This window comes from Gouania willdenowi, chromosome 6 (assembly GCF_900634775.1).
Source record: "Gouania willdenowi chromosome 6, fGouWil2.1, whole genome shotgun sequence".
Classification (NCBI taxonomy): Eukaryota; Metazoa; Chordata; class Actinopteri; order Blenniiformes; family Gobiesocidae; genus Gouania; species Gouania willdenowi.
Genome location: NC_041049.1, coordinates 50,892,831 through 50,912,042, shown reverse-complemented (window position 1 = coordinate 50,912,042; position 19,212 = coordinate 50,892,831). Strand labels below are relative to the sequence as shown.

Here is a 19,212-nt window from a genome sequence, read left to right as displayed (position 1 = left end):
TTGTAAAGCATTGATTTTAATGTCTGGTTTAGGCAGTTTTTAAGGTAAGGGTTAGTTTGATTGCAAAAAAAAAAAAAAAAAAACGGATTAAGTGTACCAGTTACTGTAATTCCTCCATGTTGGTGGTTGTCACAATATACAAAAACAAATAATTAGTTCCCAGACAAAGAATGTGACAAATAACATCATAGACTTAAGCTTCTTATGACCATTTGGTAATCTATAATTAGGAGAGAAAATGACACAGCTTTATTATGTCATTTGATCCACTTAGACACGCGCACATGAACTATTCTACCTTTTTTTCCAGTTGTGAGAAAGACAAATATAATAAAAGGAAACAATATCCAGTCATCTGAGCCCCACTGCAGTACTGAACAGTTCCTAGATACAATTCAACACAATTACGTCCTGTCAGAAAAACTAATATACTCCCTGTGAGCATATGTCACTGATGGTACTCAAAACAACTGCGAACAGAAGGATTCTGCTGGCCAACAACCAACAGCCTTTAGGAGGTTATCTGATGGTCATCACCATGGGGAAGAAGGTGGTGGTGGTGGTGGTGGTGGGGGGATTTTTTACCTAACATTTTATAGAACAAAGTGTTGTAGTCACTCCTGACTTTTCTATGAAAGACCAATACCTACACATTCTTGATTCATACAAAGGTTCGTGGATGAAAATGAGCCAAAAAACATAAAACAGGGCATCAGAAATGAAAAGAGAAAGTTTTTGGGTCATGAGTACCAGTACATCAGTTTGAAAACCCCCACACTGACAGGGTAAAGCATGCACAATCCACATGAAAGTACTACTGGCCCTGAAACACTTGTATCACCAGCTCTTTAAGCAATAACCGCACATCAGCAGCACAACCTACATTTCACCAGAGCTCATTGCTGACAGTGGAAAGTTCCAAGTCGACAATAGTGATTGCTGTCACCATGGTAACCAGCCCCCGCCTCAGGCCTTGGTCGTCTCTGGCAGGCTTTTGGTCCTGGAGAGGCTAATGTGGGGGTCGTTTCATAGGCTTACTGGAACTGTACGTTCCAGGCAAACAGAAAATGTGGAAAACAGCATGGAGGGACCGAAAGGACTTTATAAACCTGCAGGGGGCAGGGTTGAGTGGGGGTGGGGGGGTTGTTGGGGCAGAATGAATGAGCATACTTCACATACTAAAAAGCAAACTTCCAAGCATAGCCCCCCTGCCACTTCTCATTGCTCACTTGTGCTGGGGTAAAGCGACAGAACCGTACAGGAAATTTAGTGTACTCTCAGATGTAGCTGATGATGTGTAGGGGGGTGAAGACAGAACAAAGTGAACATTGAGTTACTGAAGAAAAATGGACAAAGTCCCAGACTGAAAAAGACAAATAAAGCCAACATAGAGAAGGTCTGTAGAGCTGCGCTCAGTGAAAAGCTCCTGTCACTGAAAGCAGCGACTATCGGGTTCTCAAGGGCCCAGATGGAACAAACAAGACTTGTGCAACAGTATCTTTTGGGAAAATTGGAAAGACAACATCACATGATAAAAATAAACATCTATGATAAAAAAAGAAGAAGTCAGGCATTATTACAAGGACTCCAGGACCAGGATCAATATGGTTCTCATCTGACAGCAATGTGAGCTACCAGCATGCTAAATCAATCAGATTCAGGAATGGTTGTTGTAAATCATTTCCATCTTGAGGAAGGAATGGGTTCTAATAAACAATCAGTCCAAAAGCCAATTTTCATATTGATAACTGATCGGTTCGATATCAGCAAAAAATACAATCAAAACAAAAACAAGTATCGGAGCTCCAATATAATATAAATTATGCTTTAATGATTTATTAAGCATATTTTTCAGGGTATTTTTATCTATTCTGTTCAATTGTGGAATATTTGTATGTTAAGGGTTAAAATGTATGTAACCCATTAGTTAATGACAGATTTTTCATACCTCCTGTTGCTTATTATTGTTCTGTTTGACACATAAGGCAGCAATATCAGTATTGTATCAGAAAACGGGACACCCTTAATAGTAAATAACCTAAAGTTACCAACAGCCATAAAGCATCACGCTCTAACCCCATACAGATGTTTCTGAGAAAAGTCTCACCATCAAAGTTCTTTGAAGACACACAGGAGGGACTTTCTCAAGATGTACAATCTTAAAGCTTTACGCTGTGCACAATTTAAGACAACTGAAGCAAATAATATAATCTACACAACTGTCTCATCTAGTGCTTAGCTTTTATTAATAGTTTGATCATTTCTAAAAGCCCTTTCCAAGAGAATTCTACTGTAACTGTACCTGTTGCTGTATTTTAGATTTTTTTAAAAAAAAAATTTAGTCCAGAACTGTAAAACATGACTAAACTAACCGGGGGAAGGTGAAGTTTGCTTGTGACATAAAACCACAGATGCAAATGTGTCTCTACCCATGCATTTCTGCCATTGCATGCAACGCACACCACAGCTGCAGCTGACACACACACACGCACACACACACACACACACACACTAGCACACGTGCACACACACACACAATCACACGTGCACACACACTACAGTGTAAGTTTGTAACTGGTTAACCTAACAGAAAATAAAAGACTTTACAGCCAATCTGAGTTATTACATCCAAATAAAGTTACAACATTTCTATTTGAGTTATATTTCCACCTTTTTGTACACTGCTGCTGGGTGATCTGGTGATGGTAAACTGTAGGGCTGGGCGATATGGACCAAATCTTGATATTTTCTCTCAAAATGGCGATATAAATCTAGGTATTTTTAACTCAATAAAGTCTGACCAGAAAGACAATTCTGGTTTCAATTTGCTGATGAAAAATGCCACACAGACACATTTATTAACAACCGGCTACACAATATGTGCCACTTTTGGCTTTTTCTCAAATAAGGGACAGCCCGTGTGAGTGAGTTCTGTAGTGGGGTTTGTTTGGGGGAAGATCTGGGTTAGGACACAGAAATACATCTAACTGTGCTTTTCATGCTTTTCTGAGAAGTAGCAAAATTAGTATTTCAATAAAACTAAGCTACAAAATAAAAAATATATTGATATATGCGATATTGTATGTTTTTTTTATTCCCAAAACCAAAATCTTGATTTATCATGACTCTCGATATATTGTCCAGGCCTAGTATACGATAAGTGCATGGTATGGTATGGGTATTATTAACAATAATTTGGGCCTATCCAGCTTCACAGCACACATGCACATACAAAAAGCATGCAAACCCCAAGCAGCCTGTGTTCACGGGATGTGAATGGGGTCACGGCCATAGCAGACAGCACTGTTCAGGCTAGCACTGAGCCTTGACAAAGGAATGGCGACGTGGGGCACAGTGGCAGAGGAAGAGTCTCCATGCTGACATTCTTCCAGCTGGTGTGGTCATTGATTATCCCCAGTCCCTTTGGGAGCCAGTGATGGCACGACCCATGAATGGAGTCCTTCATCTACCATCCCAGCCCGCCCCTCCCACACCTTAGGCCTTACCCCTCCCCTCACAATCTACCCCCTTTTTACCATCACCAACGCCAATGCCCCCTCCCCCAAACCCCTCGAACTACGACATGGAGGGCCAGGCTTCTCTCCTCACTTGACTATATGCCCTTTTCAATGCTACAACGTGCCTGAGCATTCCAATTTATAGACAGATGCGGAATTGTTGATACGCTTACACAGATGCATGCATACAGTGGACTTCATTACAGTGGACGTCACAGGCTGTGTGCACGTCAGGATGTATCCATCAGGCTGACCTTCCCCTGCCTCTAAAGGAAAAAGTGTTTGGGAGGGGGAGGTACACACAGACACTCACACACACACACACACACACGTACACACACACACACACACACACACACACACACACACACACACACACACACACACACACACACACACACACACACACACACACACACACATTCTATGTATTTGCTTGTTACCTTTTTGGCCTTTGACCCTGGTGTAGATATAAAACAATGTTTTCTAGCCAAGAAAGCAGCAAGTAACAATCAGCCTTAAAGCTGCGACCATAATAATTCTTCATTAGATACAATCATAGTGTATACCTCGTAGATCAATGAATCGAACATCATTGACTCAAAATATGAAGGAAAAAGGTTGAAATTGCTGCTACCACTACCTGTTTATTGTTGGTGTGGTTAATAGCATCTTGTATGCCCAGTTTCTCTGAGTATGATCTGCTGAATGAAACGTTAGCATTGTAACTTATTTTTATGACTGTGTATTGTGTTTTTGATAATGATGAATGCAATTTAAGCACTTTAAAGCCAGTTTTCTTGATATTGGTATCCAATGCACTTTAATGCAGTCCAGTTAATCACTGGGCTGCCTTGTACTTTATTTATGAATGCTGGTCTTCTTGATGCTTGAGCACTGTAATGAATGCATTAATATAACAAATATTATATCAATGATTCAAATCATATTTATATATTATGAACTGATTATATTGTACAATATTGGATTATTGAAATTGAAATACTGCTAATTGTAATGCAGCCTGTGTTATTGAGCACTGGTATTTCTGAAGGGTTTTGATAATATGTACGCACACCAGATATTTAATTGGACCTGTTTTTCAAACAGGCTAGGTTGATGGTGAGCTAGAAGCCTAGTCTGGGCGATTGTGCCTGGGATCAAACCAACTGAACCTCCACTGCTCTGGTCGGGATGGTAGGAGCCTCTTTTGTGCCGCCGCACCTCTTTCTTGGTTTTGCTTCTCACAACTCACTATTGGCCCACACACTCACTACACACATTCACCTCCCAATACTTGGACTTTTTTCCCGCTCTGGACACTCAACCGTTGGGCCGTTAAACTGTGGTTGCGACTTGCCATTACAGGCAAAACTTGAACTCTTTTTTGGCATTTATGGACCATATGTGCGCTGCAAAATGATTTAATGTCCAATGACAAAGGGAATTGTACTGTACATACTGTGTTACTCTATGAATGGCCATTTGTATTATTTTTCTTATTTTGTCTATTGTTGCTAATGTTTAATGTTGGTTGTTTACACTCACAATATATGGTATCACTAAAATCTAAACTGTGTTCAATGGCTCATTCTCCACTCCTAGAGTCAAACCTAGTCTTCTGAGCCTAGCCCAAATAATAAATGTATCACTGTTAATACCTAAACTGTACTTTAAATAGGATAACATACATGCTTGAAAGCTTCTTTTCATCTCTAATGTAAACACTATCTTGCACATTGCATTGTGGGATGTGGAGTCCTGTAAATGGATGCTATAGAAGTGTTTTTACTTCTTTTTTACTGTGATTTCTTGTGTTTCTTCGCCAGACAAGGAGGACGATGATTCGCTTGACCCCATTTTGTTCTATTTGGTTCCTGGTAATCCCCGTGATTTCAGAATGAAGTAAAAACCACTTCTATGAACCCTTCTCCATGACTCCACATCCCACAGTGCAATGCGCAAAAATGTCAACATATGGAATGTTGACGGTTGAGACGACAATAAAACTTTCAAGCAGCAATTTCAACCTTTTACATCGGTTTCTCCACTATGGATCTATCTAACACATTTTTTTTGTGTCCAGCAGCTTTAAATCAAAAAACTAATGCACATTTTTTCACTGCCTGAGATTAAAATAGTTTTCACATAGAGAGAGACAGCTGTCCAGTGCTAACACAACACCCTCTCCCCCAAAAAACCACAACTTTTATCCACTTTGGTCTCCTTGGCTTTTATGTCTTTTTAGCCACTTTTTTTGTCAATCTATCCAACTCTTTGCTTAAGCTTGAGATAATAGGCTCATATTCGAGTGAACAATGATTTGCTTTCTACTTCTGGGCATTCATTTTCATGCCCTTGAAAGATCATTTACCTGCTCTCTGAAGACATACTGTAAAGAAAGACTAGCATATATTGTAGACTTTGAAATGTATGTACCAGTGGCGGCTGCTGGTCTTTCATGCAGGGGAAGCTCATTTTCTGCCTACTTCAGAAAATGTATCTGTTTATTTAAATGTGAATTCTAGTAGAATTCACATTTTGTTGTCAACAACTATTTGTAGATTATCACACACGCACGCGCGCGCACACGCACGCGCGCGCACACGCACGCACGCACGCGCGTAGCTGCTGCGCGCAGCTGCTGCGCGCTGGAGTGTGAGTGTTTGGTCAAAAGTCTCACAACACAAGCAGTAACAGTCTCCACAAACACCAAAAACAGACACTAGGTTTGTCAGAAGTTAATTCGCTATGAGAGGATCAGCAAAGTCTCCGTGTCAACACAGAGCAACGGACTGAAATATTTGAAAAACCCGCCTGTGTGCTTACAACGTCATACTCTCTGATTGGCTCATTTCGCTGTCAATCAAAATTGAATTAGCCTGAGACAGATCATCCAATCATCATCCATTATTCCAGCGTCCGGAACAGACAGATCCAGCCCACTGCTCCATAGACCTCCTGTGAAGCCCGGCGTCCGATGGGCGGGACTAAGTGCGTCATAACCGAGCATTTATCCAATGAGCGTCTAGTTTGACTGCAGTGGATCAACCCCTAAATCCTGTCCCATTGAAGTCAATTGAAGCTGAACTTCACCACTGTTTATTAACACTGTGACGCTGCGGTAATGAATGAAGAACGTCACGCTGTCACTGTCAGTTTCCTGTTATAAGAAGCTGATTCTGAACTAAACATACATGTGTTCTGTCATATATTTAGTCAATGAAATGTACACACAACACTACATATTTGACCACTGATGTTAGGGGAAGCTGAGGTTCCCTTGTAGTCTTAAAGCATCCGCCACTGGTATGTACAGAGGTACAGTATGTCCCCCGTTGTGCACCTGTGGCTCCTTAGAGATCACTGTTGCCCTGGACACATACAACATATATCAAATCTAAACTGCTTCAGCTGCTTTTAGTACATCAACAATGGGCTAAATGGGGATTGCAGGATTGCATTTATGCCAACAGTAACAGCTATCCTCAATATAAATTCAGATGTTGTGTGTTCCATGTTGGTGTATGGTAGAGCCAGGAAGGAAAATCTGGATGTCCTTCAGAATATTTGTTTCACTCACCAGTAAAAGCCACATCCCTGGTTGTTCAAGGGCTTTTAAAAAAAGATCACCTCTACTTTTCCTTTTCTCGTGCCTTTTCAAAGAAGGCAGAGTAAAAGTGCTGACAAAGTTTCCACTGTTTTACCTGCTAAAGTGTTAGCAATCCCTTTGGGTGTTGAAGTACTTTACTGAAAGGCAACCGAAAGAAGGGAAATAAAAAAGCTACTATAAAATGCAGTAATGTTAGGCTAAGTAGCCTCAAAGGCGTAAAACTTAAACTCCGAGCTAACACAGATAATGTTTGCTGATCTGAATCACTTTCCTGTTCCTATTCCCTACCTCACTGTGTCACATTTAGCTCCTCCCTCTTATTTGAGGCACGTCATTTAATAAAATATTTAGTGGGCAGAGAGCCATCCATGTCACTGTTGCACACATAGCACATGGATCGCTGTTGTTGCTGCATGGCACAGTCAATAGAGCACACAGCATATAACACGTTCTCTCACGTGGCAGGCCTCCTTCCTAAGTACATGCTGGTTTTTCACAGCGGCTTCTGATGACGGCAGTATTGCAGAATCACGGACACATATTATACTACTCTTACAATAGGATTGCTGCTATGGAGACTTCATTTTTCACCTCTTAGTTTAAATTTTTTGGCCTCAGTTGGCAAATTCTTCTGTGCTTCTCAGTCTTAATGTCTTCGAGAAACAATGAAAGCAGCCTCAGCAGAGCTCAGTTTTTGCAATCAGACATCTATGCACAGTTTCATTGTTCCCAGTTGGTAATTACTTCATTCCTGTGGTTATTATTATTCTCCAGCATGCGGCTGATCCGAGCTGTAATACATCTCATTTCCACCTGCAATTGGAGCACCAGCAGTGCCCTGAAACACCCACTCTTTCCTTCCTGCTGCCTGGTACAGAGGTCAGAGGATAGCCGTACTTCCAAAAATAAGAAAATAGATAAGATGACAGAGAGGAGATGGATGGGCACTACAATAAAGGATAAACCCTTTCTTGATCAGCAACCAATTATGCAGAAACACAGACACGCACGTACACAGTCGATCTTGTCAAAAAGTGAAAGTGCTGGGAAGGATTTGTCATCGGTAAATGATGGGTGTGCATCATACATTGCTGCTGTCTGAGCAGACAGTCTGAAAAGAAGATTTGGGGGATGCCAAGAGGGAGCGTTGAGTCTCTCCAGACCTATTAGGGCAGTGTACTGACAGTCACAGACATTATTAGGCCAGTCTAGCAGCCCCTGGCCAGATAGTGGCCAAACCCTTAGGCATGTACAACCATCATGCCCTGACAAACTTGAGTTAAAATATATAGAGCAATTCTCTTAAGGAAATCTTGACATTGAGTGATTGACATCTCACGGCAGAATAATGTAGGTCTCAGCAAAAACCAGTACAAGCGTCCTGAAATGTACGTAAGGAAGGACATCATGCTATTATTGTATGACACAAAGAGATGGCTAAAATGTGGGTCAGAAAGAATCTGCTTGGACGAAACACACAAATCCCTTTCAGATCAATAATGCACATTGTAACATGCATGTCACTCTGTCGACCAGCTTAATCAGCTGTCTGGCTTGTCACTGTAGCTGAAGTGATCACAAAAGCAGACATGCAAAGAAGCACAAGGGGCAGAATGACAGACTGAGCAAACGACAGCAGGCAGCCTGTCAGACTGATGAGATTGCTGCTCGTGGCTGGAAGCTGCTTAAGCCCAAGCTTGATCACTTCTGCAAATGGGAGTGTACATGGGATTCGACTTAAATCGTTGCTTCACTCTATCTCAGGCAGGGGATACAATCAAAATAAAAGTTAGACGGTTAAGCTGAGAACATGTCACAAGAAGGTATCCCTAACCCTCTGAACAAATGACTTAACATACTCAATCATAACATACTGCGATATTGTTTTGCAATCTTTCTTATTTGGAAACCTAGCAATAGAAATGTGCAAGATGCAAAAAAACACCAATTTCATCTGCATGCTTCACTGACTATCTGTCTTCTGTTGCCAAGTATGACTGTCACTTTACTGTCTTCTTTTCTCTTCTTGTTGCTTCAGTTCAATTAAGTTTGCAGAGTGCATTTTCTTTTCATTGATTAGGGTAACTAAGACAAGAGATCACTTCATAGGGCGAGAGAAAAAAAGGTCATGATCAGCGTCGTTAGCCAGTGGAGCCATGCTCACTGGGCAAGTTATAAAACAGACAAAGAAAATCCATTTCAAATGCGGCGCCGAAGAACATATAGCCAGGAGCCACAGGGGTGCCGTCCCCTCACCATAATGACTCATGTCTCTCAGTGTTTCAATCGTAAACCTTGCTCTGGTTGACTAGTTTCTTCTAAGGCCAGTGAAAGAAAGCATGCATAGACATTTGTGAGGCAGAAGAAATCCCACCCTAGTGTCAATCCAAACCCTGTTTGCTCTGACACACTGTACATGTGCAGCATTTTTCTACCTCATCCCCTCTTTCATCTCTTCTATATATCACTGTCCCTTGTTTGACTACTTTCCTTTCTTCTACCAGGTCATCCAGTAATACCATCTCCTGCCTAATCAAATTTTGGTGTGTGTGATGTGAATTTTCAGTCCCCAAGGCTGCCTCGAGACAAGCAACAGACCTGCAGAGAGCTGTAACTAAACCTTGTAAAAGGTCCTATAGAAAAGAGCAGTTTCCTTTTTTCCTCTAATGTAACTTAGGTAGAGACCAACAGGATATGAATCCCCTGACTGTTTCGATCTGCTAGCTTCCTTTTGACCTTGTTGCCTACAGTATATGGGCAACTACTCTCAGTCCTTAGAGAGATGAACTATTTAATTAATGGTTAATTCAAAAGTGAAAGGAAAAGAAGTGACTGATTCTCAGTTAGTTATGGTCAAAGAGTGATAGAAGCCTATCACTAGCTGTATTTCCATTGCAGTTTTTCGCAAAATAAAAGTGATATTTCTAAATGTCGACACAGTATATTTGCACTTTCAATGTGTTTCCATTGCAGGTTTTTTTTGGGCAGGAGCCTCATAACTCAAGTGAAATCTCATCCTGCAAGACTTCACTGCAGGAAGATGGACGCTCCAAACCTCCTTATAACACTCCGCATGCCTTTGCTGTTTGCTGTCTATCGTGGCAGGAATAATTTTTAGGTATAACGCTAAGAAATGCCTTGGTCTCCTGTTCTGTCCACATGTACCACGCCATGTTTTCTTGGAGAGAAGTGGTTATGTGACCAGGTATGTCACATCCTGCGACGTGTAAATTAAGGAAAAAGTGCTTCCATTGCGCTTTTGCGATATGTTTTGTGATATTTGAGTGTCTCCATTGCCAGTTTTTATTGCGCTATTCAAATTTTGCGCATTCCCAAGGGTAATGGAAACACAGTTACTGACCCCCTCCATCAGACCTTCTCCTCAGTAAACATTAAACATGCATGGCAACTATTAAACAGTGATATGGGAAAAGTACACAGATCCCTAAAATATGCGCGTCTTTAAGGAGCTGTGAGAGATGTCCTCTAACTCCTATCTCTCTATCCATTGCAGCAAGCTGCCTATCCCACTGTCTTCATACCATGTTAACACACTCAGTCATGCTGCCTTCTCTCGTGAACAGAATTGGAAACGTCACCACATTGAAAAAACAGCAGCAAAAATATTAAGACTATTAGAGGAAATTTGGACAATTAGGCCATTACTGAGTAGCATCGTCACAATTTCACATTTCTACAAGAAAACTTGATAGACGACAGGTGCTGCTGTGTGTGCTTTCGAATGGTATAATATCTTAATTAAGAACAATCCTCAGCACTAAAACTGGCATAAACACAATTTCAAAAAAGGAACATATCTGATGTTGTCATATTTTGTGTACAATGGTAGATATTTTGTGGTGCGATTGCACTGAGAAACGCAACGTGATCAATGCTGTTAAAACAGGCAGTGATAATAAGAGATGTATTTAAAGGCAATCACTCACCATGACAGGTAATTAATTTGGCCAAGAAACAGTGCCCTGCAGTCATTTGTAAGTAGAGTCACAGTTAATCACCTTTCAATGACAATAGCCCTGCATTGTTTTCCCTCACTGTCATATAGTGTTAATTTTCTTCTTCTCCTATACATTCTGCTATCAACAAATGCCATACATTGTGAAAGGAAAACAATTACTGTACAGCAACAATCGATTCGGCATTAGCCTTTCCATGTAGCCATACTTGAAAATTCAATCATTGTGGACAAAATGACATTGTTGCTGCTGTAATGGCCTCATGCAAGGAGACAGCAGACGACACGGATTTCAAATAAATTGCTTTCTGAACAAAATCTTTGATCACAAAATAGAAGATCTTATGTTGACGAATGAATCCAATGGGGGAATAATAGGATATACATATACTGTAGTTATGTTGATTAAATAAAAACTAATCATTTAAAGCACACTTCTTAAAAATGACAATCAATAAATGGCACAATTGCAAGAAAGTAAACTGGTCTTTGCACATTATTACACATAAGGAAAACCCTGGAGTCCTCTTTAGTTAAAACATGTCACTATAACCTAAAAACTTGGCGAGAAAGGTTTCGTTCACACACCAGATCATCAAGGGTTTGAAAGTACAGCTTTAATTATGTGAGACTTTTTTCTTGGCATAGTTTAACTTTCTCATTTCTGTAGATAAATATCTTTTCATGAAAAGACTTTAAGCCTCAATAATGTTTTAGATAAAGACATTCCACAAAATTACAGAGCTTGTCTTGCAAGAACTGCAGATATGATAATTGCCTTTATTAACCAGATGTTTTCCTCTTTTAACTTACCTTGCCCAGAGGGAAACCTATCCCCTCTTGACGAATGCAGAACCCGACAAAGAACATTTGCAATATTTCAGGCAAGAAATTATATACCACTGAATGGTATGCACAAGAGAAACAATTACCGTTACGCTTCCTTTTTCCTTTGTCTTTCCTACATTTTCATCAGCATTCTTTGTAAAAACTTTGAGGGCATGTTTTGGAAGGAGTCCAAAAGGACATGGTGTGTAATGATCACAGCTTTGACCTTCCAAACACCCCAATCCAGCCAAATCAGCTCACTTACTCCAGACACACAAGGTACTTTAATTGGTTAGTGGATGGGAAATAGTACCAGTGGGGATTAAAGTGGCGGGCCTGACGGAAGCCCCTAACTCTGAACAAAGTTGCTCATGGCTGACCACCAAAACCACCCTATTTTTTAGTAAAGATACCTCACAATAGATTGTTCCATTCTCATATTCTACACATATATCCAGTAAGCAAATGTGACCTGAACCCCGAGGGGCGAGTTCTTTCACAGATTGCAAGTTGATTCTCAGAAACAGTAATTTATTAATAAACGCCAACTTGCACATGACAAACTCAAAAGAAGTAATCATATCTCGTTTATTTAAAAGATGCAGACATGCAGACACAGTCTTCCTTCACATTACACACACAGCTGCATGCCCCAGGCCCTGACAGTCTCCAGCCTGAACCAGAATCCCATCAGCAACATTCCACAGCCGCCAAAAGCCCCAGCGGGCGCTTCACACCTGGCCACTGGGCTGGGCTGTTCTCTGGCTCCCTGGCAAGAATTCAGCATCGCCAACCACGCCTCTGCTCCACAGTTTTCACCATCATGCACTCCAAAACAGAAAGTTGCCCCATCCACCCTAAACCACTGAGCCTCTTCCATCCCTTGGGCTATCTAGCATCTATAGAATAGGCTTACATAGCAAAGTATTACTCCACCCGAAAGATGAATTTAGAAAAGATGGAAGAATGCACAATTATATGTTTTTCAGGGGGAAAACGATATGAAGAAACACAGGCCTAAAGTAAATGTTCAGATCCATTTCTATCTACAAATATAAACTGATGTCTGAGTTTTTGCAGGTGTCTGACACATAAGGCATTACAAAAGATGTCCATGGAGGCAGAACAATCAGTGAGCTAATGGTAAATGATTTCAGTCTAATTCCAGTATTAATTAATCAGGAGCAGTTCCAAATGCTTCTCCTTATTATCACATTAATGAAGTTGAAGAATAGCAGATCAGTGCCGGTCTCGACTGGTCTTGACGGGAATATCCAGAGCAAGAAAAGACGAAGACGTTTAAAATGTGGTTTGTAGAAAACCTGTGACAGTACAGCAAAAACACAGTGACAGAAACCTAAACATGAGAAGGAAGCGACTGCTGTGTTTCAGTGTTTAGCTTCCCATTCCTAATAATTATACAACTCTGAATTTTCAATGTGCAGGGAAAAATGCACAATACATTTATGTTCCTGGATGCGTGTGTCTGTAAATTCTTAAGGCCGGGGCATATTTTATCATTTCTGTAAATGTCAGGCAGTATGTCAGTCTAACTGCATAGGTTACAGGGCAATTTCCATATCTGTAATAGAGAAAGACCATCTCCCATCAGAACTGCACATGGCAATCCCAAATAATACATGTCTCTCTGTATAAATATGTATACGTGTGTGTACGTGCATGAGAACACACCTGTACTTGCTGTATCTCTGATGAGCTGACAGAAAACTAGATTTCTTAATGGGAAAGTGAGAGACGTAGTATTATTATTGAGGGCCGGGGCAACTATGGGTACATGTTGTTATTAACAAATAAATTGCACACAAAAATTCAATAAGACACACCACTCTCCTCTACCAGACCTGTTTATTTCTAACCTACAACACAAAAACCACACTGGCATGCAGGCTTCGGTCTCCACTTCCCTTGAAACACAGCGCGGCCCCCAAAGAGCTCCCCAGTGCTCTGTATGTCACTTTCAATTAGTTCCACAAAGAGAGTCTTCTGCTTCCAAAAGGAAGATGGGAGCTCATTACTGAATTCTTCTCTAGTCTTTGCTTTGAAATATAGATTGTGAGGCTATGTTTGACTTCAGGGGTCCAGGATGTGCCACTCGCTGACTGTGCCCCACCAGTCTGCAGCAGATGAGTGCAGACTGCTGTCTCATGGATTAGCCACTCCTCAGGTTTAACAGCCCCTGCAGCTTATCTTCAAGTCTGTCTCACCATTACTTCACTTTCCCCTCATTTTTCCTCATCTTTCATGTGCCATCTTTCTCTCTCTTTGCTAAATTTGCTCACTAAAGACACATTTCTTAGCATTAAACCTGCAAATGGGAAAAAAAAAAAACCCAGTTTCAATAATCTGATGAGAGCACAGGCAAGTAGCAGTCAAAGGAAACGTGGGTATCAAATCTCACACTGGTGCGACCACTGAGCACAGACACAGTATTATTATTATAATAAAGCTAAAGCTTAGCAAAGCAGCACATAGAGGAAATGTTATGGAAATTACCTTTTGTATGCTTGGGTCATCAAGGTTGTACTGAACTCATTACAATATTACACACACGCCAGAAGCATAAATAAAAATGTCGTATGAATCTATACTATATCAGGATAGAAGAGAACAATGGAGTATCACCAGTATAATGGCTGTCCCTCTGGTACAAAAACACCTTATGTATCCACTTTCACACTTTCTTTTTACTCTTAATGGAAAAAAAAAACCCCAAATACACAGTCCACCATTCTGCTGCAACACTGGTGACTGTGTCCATTATGAACGTAACTGGCCCTAATGCACATGTGAGGTGATATCTTCATCTGCAGAACAGGGAGTTTGTTTACACCTTCAATTACCAGCCTCACTAAGCCCCCTTTCTCAGTGGATCATCATCAGCCATGTTAAAAAACGAACAGTTAATTACAACGCGCGAGCTGAAGCTATAGCAGCCGACCGTCGGGGATCGTCAGGTATCAGACACACACGTGACAAGCTGTCACTTTCAGTGCAGAGGAAAAACAAAATCAATTTCCAACGTCGCGCTCACACAATTTCATCAATGCGGCTGTGCAGTCACACTGTTTGGTATATAGGGCGTCATTGTTTACGCATCAATTGTAGGGACACTGATGGAGAGTATCGCAGGCAAACAAATGGGAAGGGAATGAGTTAGCGAAGTAGAAGCTGATGGCTGTGTGTGTGACAGAGAGAAGAGAGGGAAAGGGTGTTGACACTCTCTGATTCGATCACAGTGCAATTTGCGACAATGATAGGAAACGCCAGGGCCTTGGCTCATGCTAATTGCTGCAGCAATAACAAAGGAGGGCTTCCTTTGAGCAGAAAGGCAAATTAAACATTGGTTTAGAGTTTTCTCGGAGACCGAGGGATGTTCTAATTACCCAGAAAGCAGCACATCAGCACTTTGCATGCCCTGTATCCGTGCGTCCCACTCCCACAGCTTGGCAAAACAAAACAAATGTGTCTCATTTTCTGGAAGAGGGGACGGGGTGCAGGAGGAGCACGAGGAGGAAAATGGGGTGTGGGGGGGTGAAGGGGTAGAAGATAGTGAAGGGCAGAGAGTGGGATGAGATCAGAAAGCAGAGGATGGGGGAGGACAAAGACGAAGAGACACAGGAGGATAACAAGGGGAAAGGAGTTGGTGAATGATAGCCTGTATCTCCAAACCTCCTCATGCTGATAGTGAAGCATCTAAATGTACACCCATTTTTAGCATATTGACCCCACCTCTCTCCTCTAACCTTTCTCTCTGTTATTATCGCCATCCATTAAAAAAAGAATAAGAACGGGACACAGGAAAAACAGTGCGTCGCATTCATGCGTGGTTGGATTTTTTAACTGGAAACTCAAGAGTTAAATCAGCTTCTAAGTCATTATTGCAGATCAGTTCAGTAAAACAGGATGCAGACAAAAACAAACATTCAGAGGTAAGCAAGCCACTGTATAAACCTTGGATGGCATCCCTGGGTCCCCCATACCAGGAGGAAAATAAAGGTGCCAGAGACCGGCGACCCTCACTGTACCTGAAGGTGGTTGAACACAGACATGAACAATGAAGAACAGTCATGTGGAGACAGGGCCATCTATAAAGGGGAATCAGTGTAAAGTCATAAAAATGATGCTCCATTGTTCTATGATTTTGTGAGAACCACATTTATTTATTTATCGGAATAATATCCACTGTTATCCAGGAAGTTTATTATTATTTGCGCCATAGTATATAGTCATCTTAAAGATTTAAATAATTGTTTTAATCAGAAATAAAATGGGTTATACGTGACCAAAAATGGTGGAAACCACAAAGATTGGTTAAAATTTGCAAATTAAAAGGTTTCCAAGTGTCAATATATGCTTAAAAGTGGCAGAAAAAAGGGGGAACAATTTGTTTAAACTGGCAAATAATGGGCATGATAAATTGTGAATGTGGTTAAATTGGCAAAAAACTAAGCATGACATATGGTGCAAAAAGGTTAAAAGTAACAATAATGAATCAACATCTGCGACATTAGGTGGGAAAAGTGATGGAAAGGGTTCATAAGTGCCGAAAGTGTCTTGAAAGTGGAAAAAATGTGCAAAAAAGGCATTCAAATTTGATGGGGAAGTGGCAGAAATGGGAGTAAAGTAGCAATTATGCATTAAAAAGAGAAAAATATATGAAGAAAAAGTGAAGATAATAGGTTAGAATATGGCAAGTTTGGTGTTGTTGCAGAAAAAGGGTAAAAATAAGCAAAAATTGTTAAAAAATATTTGTAGTTTCTTGAAGGCATCATGTCTCCCGACCCCAAGGTTGAGAAGAACCCCTGCTCTATACAAGGTAATGGGGTCAAAGTCAGAATCCCAGTTATGACGGCCAAGTCTGGGTCTCGAGCAATGCGCAAATCCTGAGTCCTGTGAGTGATTCTATGTCTGATATGTCTAAGGGCAACAGCATAGCCTGGCACTCTCACATGCACAGCCTGTCTAACCTAAATGCTCATTCCAAAGGCCTCTCTCTCCCTGCAGCTAAACGCAGCCCCTCTGTCTGTAGCTCTCTTTATTTCCTCTCAGTGTGTCTGTGTGGATCAGTTTTTGGGTCAGGTGTAATCACCATAGCCAGAAACCCAGAATACAGTATATGGCTTCTCCTATTGCCATGTTTGAACATATGCAATGCCCTGGAAATCAAATCATGCAAGTAGAAAATTTGTCTTTGTGCATGTGCACACAGATGTGCACACACAGGAGGACAAACAAACTAACAAACAAAAGTGAAGCGCTCAGGTATGATACAAACATGCTATGGGGACACAGCCCTGGTTGCTATCTGCACACGCTAGTGTTTTTTCTTTGGGAAGCTTAGGTTGTGTGTTGTATTAGTCACACAAGGCTAACCTCTGTCTAACACAAGGACACACACACACACAAACACACACACAAATCCCACAAGTCAGCACGCCCGACACATAAAACACTCTCTCTAATTGGCATGTGTTCTTTTATCCCCCTGTTTCTAGCTTCTATTCACCAACTACGTACTTTTTGATGTTATTTTTAATAGAGGCTTGTTGCTTTCTGATTTTAATATCACCACTTATGTACTGCTAAGCTATGTCAATAGTTGCTTTAATAGACTACGGTTCCTCAAGGATTTATTGCTGCCAGGTACATCAGAGACTGTATAAGCAATTCAGAGTGGCAACATCAGTTGATTGCAAAAAAATGGATTGGATTCATATGACTCATGGGAGAGATTATGACACAAGGGCAGAATGAACTGCTAAAGGGTCAGAAAGAGTGTTTATGACAGAAGAATTCAGATCACCATTAGTTTTCCCAAAGATTATAGACATTTGGTTAATTAAACTGTATATCCAGAGTAATAAAACGGACATTTCTGCTCACACAATAGGAGAACAAAAGCCGCTAACTTGTTCATTCAACTTAAATCTCCTCCTCCTCCTCTTCTTCCTCAGTGGGCCTGAAGACAATCTCTCAGACGCACCAAAACCCAGGAGGGAGATCAAAGACGGTGAGATCCAGTGGCTGTGATATCTCCCCAGCATGGTCTCTGAGTGCAGACACTCGTGTTATAATGCAGACAACCAGGAGGAGAGGGAATGAAAAACTCCAAAATAAGCATTATGTTCAGTGCATCTGTGTATAACTGCCAACGATTTTCTGCCAGGATTTGTTTTCCCGCTCTGCAACTTCATTTACATCTCACTTTGCATCCCTGTAGTCTGGATTTGACTGCACTAATGTTTCTAAAAACAACTTGAGTAAATATGAGTTACAGATAAATTTAAAAAAAGAGGGAATTAACATTACAATAGGAAATAAAACAGCATTCATCTACTGCTAGACTTCCTTGCCAAGACTGGTTACAAAGGTTATTCTTCCTCTCTCTTAACTCCTTCCTCACATCGATGTCTGTTCAAGACGACGGCCAAACAAACAAAAAAAGAAAAGCATCAGGCAGCATTTTCACGGCCTGCTATTGACCAAATCCACCAGAAGAGGGAGTGGGTCAACGAGATCTGGAGGAGGGAATCCTTCTTGGACCAGTTAACTATAATCTAGAAATGGAGCCCGCCTCCTTGTAATTAGCAGAGGGCCACCCTGAAAGCTTTGTTCACAGCTTCACAAAAACCTTGCAGTTTAAAAAGCACATTTCACATTCATCCTCACTATTGAAACTGAGACAATGGTTGAACTAAAGATGAACTTATGAGGCCAGTTAAGTAACTAAACTTAGATTTTTGATATATTTAGTAAGAAACTTTATAAACATTTTAAAAACAAATTATTTCACAAACTCTGTAGTTAGTGGTCTGCTGCATATCTAGATGAATACATTCATCCATTAATTGGCTGATGAAAAAAGGAATAAAGCGGCTCAATTTTATTGTGTCAAACTCAAGGCCCAGGTGCCAATTACGGCCCTTTAAGCATCCAATTCGGCCCCCAGGAGGAAGTAAAAATGATAGTAAAAAAAACATGAAGAATCAATGTATAAATGACCAACTAATTTGGTTGTAGATTTTGCCATCCCTCAAAATACACAGTTTTTCCATGTTTGTATCAGATGATGCAATGGCAATAATTTTTAAAAGCAAACTGTTGAAAGAACTCAAAATTTTCCCAATTTAACTCAAATCATTCCACAAGATTTCCCCAAATTAAATCAAAATGAATCACAAAATCAAGACTGTTTAGGTGACGATCCTGCAGGGACTGATGTCTGTTACTTATTGCTTGGATATTGTTGGTGCCTA

At 40.8% G+C, this 19,212-nt stretch overlaps 1 protein-coding gene across 1 annotated transcript in view; it reads right to left on the bottom strand.

Moving 5' to 3' along the window:
• hipk2 (homeodomain interacting protein kinase 2) overlaps window positions 1-19,212 on the bottom strand; it is a 72,418-nt gene that overhangs the window by 16,368 nt on the left and 36,838 nt on the right. The window lies entirely within an intron of this gene.